Source organism: Terrapene carolina, unplaced genomic scaffold, assembly GCF_002925995.2.
Source record: "Terrapene carolina triunguis isolate 2854851 unplaced genomic scaffold, T_m_triunguis-2.0 Scaffold32448, whole genome shotgun sequence".
NCBI classification, from domain to species: domain Eukaryota; kingdom Metazoa; phylum Chordata; order Testudines; family Emydidae; genus Terrapene; species Terrapene triunguis.
This window is the reverse complement of record NW_020696799.1, coordinates 3,230-11,651: the sequence shown is the minus strand read 5'-3', so window position 1 is coordinate 11,651 and position 8,422 is coordinate 3,230. Positions and strand designations below refer to the sequence as shown.

The 8,422-nt window shown below is 49.6% G+C and overlaps 1 long non-coding RNA gene across 1 annotated transcript in view; it reads right to left on the bottom strand.

Moving 5' to 3' along the window:
- Positions 1-3,502: 3,502 nt before the first annotated feature.
- The window catches only part of LOC112121574, a 5,418-nt gene continuing 498 nt past the window's right edge, over positions 3,503-8,422 (bottom strand). The window contains exons 2-3 of the long non-coding RNA XR_003370512.1: positions 6,764-6,852; positions 3,503-3,543 (exon numbers count right to left, since the gene is read on the bottom strand). This is a non-coding gene — a long non-coding RNA (uncharacterized LOC112121574). The remainder of the gene's footprint in view (positions 3,544-6,763; positions 6,853-8,422) is intronic.

The following is an 8,422-nucleotide window of genomic DNA, read 5'->3' as shown; positions in this document are numbered from 1 at the left end:
AGGGGTTGCTGCTGTGTAGCAATGTTGCCCCATACTTCGCATACTATGACTGATAACCATCATCATCAAGGCAAGGGGTTGCTGCTGTGTAGCAATCTAGACCCACGTCTGCCAGCCCCATGTCTGCCAGCACCCAGATCGCCCTCGGCCTCTTCTGGGTGCTTAGCAGAAAACTGGGTGCTTGGCAGAAAATAGTATACTACGACTGATAACCATCATTGTCTGCCCAGGTGCCCATGATCGACAGCCACTGCTGTCCAACGAGGACGGTTACCAGTCGTAATAAACCATCTACTGCCAAAAGGCAAGGGCTGGTGCAATGCAGCCGTACGGCTGCCAGCCCCACGGCTGCTGGCACCCAGATCGCCAATGAAGGCTACCAGTCATGCTGCACCATCTACCGCCAAAAGGCAGTTAGCTGCTGCTGCTGTGTAGCAATGCAGTCCCACGTCTGCCGGCACCTAGATGACATATGGTGACGGTGAGCTGAGCTGAGCAGGCTCCATGCTTGCCGTGGTATGTTGTCTGCATAGGTAACCCAGGTAAAAAGGCGCGAATCTATTGTCTGCCGTTGCTGTGACGGAGGGGGAGGGGCCTGACGACAGGTACCCAGAACCCCCCGCGGCACTGTTTTGCATCATCCGGGCATTGGGGTCTCAACCCAGAATTCCAATGGGCGGCGGAGACTGCGGGAACTGTGGGATAGCTACCCATAGTGCAATGCGCCGGAAGTCGACGCTAGCCTCGGTACTGTGGACGTGGTCCGCCGAACTAATGCACTTAGAGCATTTTATGTGGGGACACACACAATCGGCTGTATACAACCGATTTCTATAAAACCGGCTTCTATAAATTCGACTTAATTTCGTAGTGTAGACATACCCTGAGAATGCCACAATAGAGGTCCTGGATTTCAGTCTCTTTCCTAGGAGCCTAAATTTGGCCTCCAGGACATCTCACCTACCCTTCCTTATGTCATTGGTGCCTACATGTACCACGACCACCGGCTCCTCCCCAGCACTACACATAAATCTATCTAGATGCCTCGAGAAATCAGCAACCTTTGTACCAGGCAGGTAAGTCACCATACGATTCTCCCGGTCATCACAAACCCAGCTATCCTTGTTTCTAATGATCGAATCTCCCATTACTTACAGCTGCCTTTTCTTAATGACTGGAGTTCCTTCCCCTGGCGAGGTAACCTCAGTGCAAGAGGTTACCCCAACACTATCTGGAAGGAGGGTCCCAACTATGGAAAGGTTTCCCTCTGCTCCCATTGACTGCTCTCCTTCCCTGGGCCTTTCATCCTCCTCAATAGCGCAGGGGCTGTCTATCCAGAGGTGAGAGAAATCTACAGTTTCCCGGAAAGCCTCATCAACATACTTCTCTGCCTCCCTTAGTGTCTCCAGTTCCACCACCCTGGCCTCCAAAGCCTCCATGCTGTCTCTGAGGGCCAGGAGCTCCTTGCACCGAATGCACACATACGCCACCTGCCCACAGGGCAGGTAAACATACATGCTACATTGAGTGCAATAAACAGGATAGCCCCCAGTCTGCTGCTGGGCTTCTGTCTGCATTCTCTCTTACAGCTACCTAGGTTAACAATAGGGGTTTTGTTTAAATCAAGATGTTTGTATTATAGCTTAAATGTTTTAAAGAATGGCAAGAGTACCTCGCCCCCTTCCCACTCCCCTTCCAAACTCCCTAACGAAACTCCCTGTTAGCAGCCCTGTTCGCAAAGCTCCCTGGTCGCTTGCTCACTGCTTTACAAAGCACTCCCCTATCACATACACCCCCCCAACCCTAGCCCCTGCTGTGAGCCACTCAGGGTAGGGGGCTGGGAGCACTCCCACGACCCCAGCCCACACCCCCAGACCTGACTCCTGCACCCCACCCACATCCTCACCCCCACCCCGAACACCAAATGGGAGCTCCTGCACCCCCTCCCACATTGCCATCTGCACCCCTCGCACCAAATGGGAGCTGCCCCAGGTAAGCACTCCACACCCCAACCTCCGGCCCCAACCCTGAGCCCCCTCCTGCATCCTAAAACCTGACCAGACCCTGCATCCCAATCTCCAGCCTGCTCCTGCACCCTAACTCCCTCCCAGACTCTGCACCCCCAGCCCTGACTCCTGCACCCTGAACACCCTGCCCTCCCTGACTCCTGCACCCCCTCACACACGCCCAGCCATGACTCCTTAACCCCTCTCACACACACCCCAGTCCCCTGCCCTCCGATTCCTGCAACCCCCCATACCTCTTGCCCCCACACCCCCCCAGGCCCCTGACTCCTGCACCCCCTCACACACCCTCAGCCCTGACTCCTGCACCCCCTCACACACACCAAGCCCCCTCTGACTCTTGACCCCCTCACACACACCCAGCCCTTACTCCTTCACCCCTCTCAAACACACCCCAGTTCCCTGCCCTCCCTGATTCCTGCAAATGCCCATAACCCCTTTCCCCCCAAACACCCCCAGCCCTGACTCCTGCCCCCCCGACTCTTGCCCCCCCACATCCCCACCTGCATTGCTCACATGAAACAGGAGCTGCCCCAGGTAAGCGCTCCACACCCCAACCCCCTGCCCCAGCCTGGAGCCCCCTCCCACACCCTAACTCCTGGCCAGACCCTGCATCCCAACGTTTTTTACATTTTTTTTTTATAAAGGGCTCTTATCCAAAGCGCTTTACAATAGTTAGCTAACGGTACAAACAATATTTGGAAAGATGATTAAGTGGTGCACAGAGACCCTCAGCGATTTTCAAGTGGTCTGTGGAAAAATCGGTTAGACTACAAGAACAATCAAGGTACCTCACTTTATTTTCATTCACTTCCTATTACTTACAGGAAGAGGATGAAGAAAAAAAAGAATGAAAAATCGGGGTGAGGGGGAGATAAGAGAGAATGTTCTTTTTCTTGCCTGGGTCCCAAGGAGGGGCCCCAAAAACGAAGCTGAGCACAGGGCCCCACTAACATTAAATCTGCCACTGAGCTTCCTTCTCTGGATACCCCCAGCCAGGATTCAAGGACGCACCGAGTGTCTGTGTGATACGTAAGCCTGGACCAGCAGCTCTGACTCCAGCAGCCTGCTCGTTACACCCCAAGCACATTCAGGTTTGGGTGGAGAAGGCTCAGGGTTTGAGAGGTCAGGGGTAGGAAGCTTCTGTTGATTATGCCGCACCTAACGCTCAGTTTTACTTGAGCAAACAGGAGATATTTGACACTGCGCGATACTGCTCCTGTGCTCTGTTCCCCAAGTGTTCTGCAGTGGGGGAGGGTCTCTGGTAATATGTGTCACTGGCATATTGGGGTGATGCTGAAACTGGGCAGAGTAGAGGTGGCATTGTGGGGCTGGCGTGAACCTTAACTCTTCATTTCCCCTTCCAAGAATCAAGGGGACAGTAACCCTTACCCAGCGAGGTCACATTCTCATAGTTCTCCTGCATGACGTCCCTGTAGAGAGCTCTCTGAGCGGGGTCCAGCAGAGCCCATTCTTCCCTGGTGAAATACACAGCCACCTCCTCGAAGGTCACCGGCCCCTGAAATAGCAAGAGTCCAACACTCAGTACCTGCTGCTCCACTGACAGCCTCACTATTTGTGGGGGAGAGGAGCCCATCAAAGGGAAGCCCTGGGTGAATTGCAGTCAACAAAGTCCCACCCCCACCCTGCTCAGAGCATCCAGGAAACACCAGGGTGAGGGGACGAAGAGAGAGCCCTTCCGCTTTCCCAGCAGATCCATCACACACCTACTAGCCAAGGACTGATACAGGAGATGGAGCCCCAAGCAGGGTCCAGGGAGAGCTCCCTGGTAGGAAGCCCAACACCCTCCTCATTCTGAAGAGCTGGATATGAAGGGAGGGGAATCTCCCCTAAGCCTGACTGGTGGGTGCCCCCTTCCTATCTCACAGCAGCCACTGGTTAGTTAGATCAGGCTTCAGCACTACGAGTCTGGTCAGTTTTCCTAGCTCCATGTAGGTGGGTTATTTTCTGTTCAACAAATTAGGTCATTTCCACCACCGAACCTCATGGGTCTGTTCCTAGAATCTAAGCCACTTACACTGGTCTACAATTTTTGAGAAGTCGTCTGCTTCAGAGATAAAATGTGCTATTTATTATGTATTTTGATGTGCTGAATTCAAATATGACAATTAAAACAACTGATTGGCTACTGTTTCTAAGATATTTAAGTTTTTACATTTTGTGTCTATCTATATTGTGTAGATAGTAGAGTTTTAATCATAAATTGTAAACCTAGGTCTTTTCATGGTTGCTTTACATGATAATATTTCACCTGTCCTGTTTATGTATCACTTTAAAAATCAGCAAAAGGGTTATATAAATCAAATTTATTATGAAACAAAAGGCAAAAAACTATTATATACATAGTTTAGTCCTATTCAGTGTCTACTCGGCGCTTCTTGGCTTGTCTCTTGTATTCATTAAATGGAGCATCTCTTGTCACTGTCCAGCAATAGTCTGCAAGCATTGATGGGCTCCATTTGCCCTGATAGCGTTTCTCCATTGTTGCAATGTCCTGGTGAAATCGCTCGCCGTGCTCGTCACTCACTGCTCTGCAGTTCGGTGGAAAAAAAATCTAGATGAGAGTGCAAAAAATGTATCTTTAGTGACATGTTGCAACCAAGGCTTTTGTATGCCTTGAGGAGGTTTTCCACCAACAACCTGTAGTTGTCTCCCTTGTTGTTTCCGAGAAAATGTATTGCCACTAACTGGAAGGCTTTCCATGCCGTCTTTTCCTTGCCACGCAGTGCATGGTCAAATTCATCATCTCGAAGAAGTTCACGAATCTGAGGACCAACAAAGACACCTTCCTTTATCTTAGCTTCACTTAACCTTGGAAATTTTCCACGGAGGTACTTGAAAGCTGCTTGTGTTTTGTCAATGGCTTTGACAAAGTTCTTCATCAGACCCAGCTTGATGTGTAAGGATGGTAACAAAATCTTCCTTGATTCAACAAGTGGTGGATGCTGAACACTTTTCCTCCCAGGCTCCAATGACTGTCCGAGTGGCCAATCTTTCTTGATGTAGTGGGAATCTCTTGCACCACTATCCCATTCACAGAGAAAACAGCAGTACTTTGTGTATCCAGTCTGCAGACCAAGCAAGAGAGCAACAACCTTCAAATCACCACAAAGCTACCACTGATGTTGGTCATAGTTTATGCACCTCAAAAGTTGTTTCATGTTGTCATAGGTTTCCTTCATATGGACTGCATGACCAACTGGAATTGATGGCAAAACATTGCCATTATGCAGTAAAACAGCTTTAAGACTCGTCTTCGATGAATCAATGAACAGTCTCCACTCATCTGGATCGTGAACGATGTTGAGGGCTGCCATCACACCATTGATGTTGTTGCAGGCTACAAGATCACCTTCCATGAAGAAGAATGGGACAAGATCCTTTTGACGGTCACGGAACATGGAAACCCTAACATCACCTGCCAGGAGATTCCACTGCTGTAGTCTGGAGCCCAACAGCTCTGCCTTACTCTTGGGTAGTTCCAAATCCCTGACAAGGTCATTCAGTTCACCTTGTGTTATGAGGTGTGGTTCAGAGGAGGAGGATGGGAGAAAATGTGGGTCCGGTGACATTGATGGTTCAGGACCAGAAGTTTCATCCTCTTCCTCATCTGACTCAAGTGAGAATGATTCTGGTGCATCAGGAACCGGCAGTCCTTCTCCGTGGGGTACTGGGCGTATAGCTGATGGAATGTTTGGATAATGCACAGTCCACTTTTTCTTCTTTGACACACCTTTCCCAACTGGAGGCTCCATGCAGAAGTAACAATTGCTGGTATGATCTGTTGGCTCTCTCCAAATCATTGGCACTGCAAAAGGCATAGATTTCCTTTTCCTGTTCAACCACTGGCAAAGATTTGTTGCACACGTCTTGCAGCATATGTGTGGGGCCCACCTCTTGTCCTGATCTCCAATTTTGCAGCCAAAATAAAGGTGATAAGCTTTCTTAACCATAGTGGTTATACTGCGCTTTTGTGATGCAAAAGTCACTTCACCACAAACATAGCAGAAGTTATCTGCACTGTTCACACAAGTACGAGGCATCTCTGCTCACTTTGGCTAAACAGAAATGTGTCCCTTTGCAAAATCAAACACTGACAAATAAGAGAGCACGACACTGTATGATTTCTAGAGCTGATATAGGGCAATTTGTTCAGCAGAGTGATGTAAGCTTCGTTATGATTGCATCATCCATGACTTCTAGGAATAACATGATGCAATTCATATCATGTATGACGCAATACCAGCTTCAGATTGCATCATTCATTGTTTTGCCTAAAAAGCAAGTACTGTCCAAACCCAGTCATAGATTTATTCATAGATCCAGTCAAAGATGTATTTTAGTCATTTCTGGTTTAAATTGAGATCCTTTCCCTTTATAACTCACTTATCCTCCGCCACTCCCAAGTCAAGGGTCGTATATACTGACCCAATAGCATATCTTGAAAACTAGAGCCAATCAACAATTTTAAGCATCATTTTCGTTCTCAGTGACCCAGAATTAGTAAAGTTTGACTACATTTATTTCAGAAGCATTTTGGCTGTAGAGCAGTGTTATTAAACAACTCCCAGCAGGTTTACCACACGCTGTCCTCCTCCCTTTCTCCACCCTGTGCATTTCCTGCCCTGCTCCAACCTCCAGACCAGACTGTACAAACCTTCCCATCTCCGGTGTATTTGCTGTCCCTCTCCCACCAGCAACCCCCTGATAATACCTACCTGAACTGGCTCCTCTGCAGCCATTTCTCTACCCTGTCCAATGAGAGGACGGGATGAACTGGAGCGAAACATGGACGTCATTCTGCAGCCTGGCAGGGTGAGAAGGACAGTTGTGGTTTCAGAACAGGCTTTAATTAATTTCACAGCACGATTCCCCCAGGTCCTTTCCCTGCAGACAGACACCCTAGATTCTACCATGCTGAGAAAGGCTTGATCTCTTTATACAGTGTAGACTTGGCCCCTCCTGCCAGGCTAAGCCCAGAGACATTTTTAACCTCCCTTCTCCCTCTCCCCATCCCATAACAAAGTCTCTGAACACAATGCTAGAAAAAAGCAGAACCAAAGGATTCACTGTGGGGGATTCTCTCAGACACTGACACCACAGCAGCCACACCCCAGCAGGAGGGATATGGAGTCAGGAACTGGATTTTCCTCTGTCTGATCCTCACCTTTTCCACAGGAAAGTGACTCTATCCAGGGTGCAGTAATACATCTGTCTGGGCAGATTAGAGATCTGGAAATCTCTCTCAAAACTCTTCTCTCCCACGGCCCCTTTCAGTCTCTCCTCTCTCTTTTTCCCTGTCCTCTCTCCCTGTCTGTCTGGGAGGAAAGTCCCATTCCTGGGTTGTTTGCTCCCCATGGCTGGATTTGCTCCTGCAATTGCGAATGGGATAAGAAATGAGGGGTGTCTGTTTGTGTAGAGTCATTTTAAGGCCAGACCCCCAGCATTTTCCTTTTGTTTCTTTCAGTTACTTGGAATGTCTGGCTCAGAATTTAGTATTAACAGGGCTCAGGGCTGCCCTATGGGGCTAGTACCTGCCAGAGAAAGTCATCACCTGGGCCGGGCAGAGAAGCAGCTTTAATTAAGGTCACATCCCAGCACAGAACCCCCGCTGGGGGAGCAGCAGCTGCCAAGCCTGGTCTCCCAGATCACAATGGAGGCTGCAGCATCTGACCCAGGAAGCTGAACCCCAATATTCTCAGCAGAGAGGGACAGAGCGTTTGAGCAGCTTCCCTCCTTTAGCTCTCTGGGGAGAGCAGCTAATTCTCACAGGGAGAATTGCTGATCTCATTTGCCCCACTGTCCATCTAGAGTCACTCCTTGTCTTTCCATACACTGACTCTTGATTAACCTTTGTCTCAATGAAACCAGATTTCAGAAAAAATGAGTCCAGAATGCTGTAGAAGAGACCATTGTGTGGCAGTGCTAACCCCCTTCCCACCTCCCTCACCCCCCAGATTGAGAACAAGGACTGGGGGGCACAAATTTTCCAAACAAAACCGAAAGTTCCTGCAGTTTTCAAAAGAAGAGAAAAGCAAAATCTGTGATTTCACACTAACAGTGTTTGGTAAGTGGATAGAAAGTTATCACAGTTATGGGGCATGTGACTGGGGAATGCCGGGCAGTGCTTAGAGCCAGGACTCTGGCACAAGTTGATCAGGGAGAAGGATCATGGTTAGTAGCAGTTGCCAGAGCCCCCAGCCAGGGGCCCCAGACACCCCCCAGCCAGGGTCCCACCAGATATTCCTGGGACGCAGCCCCCAGAGTCCCTGGCCAGGGACCCCAGATACCCCTCAAAGCCCCACCGGCCAAGGAATCCCCACCAGACCATGACTGACAGGTTGGGAATCCCAAAGGGTTCCCCCCACCAAGAGCCC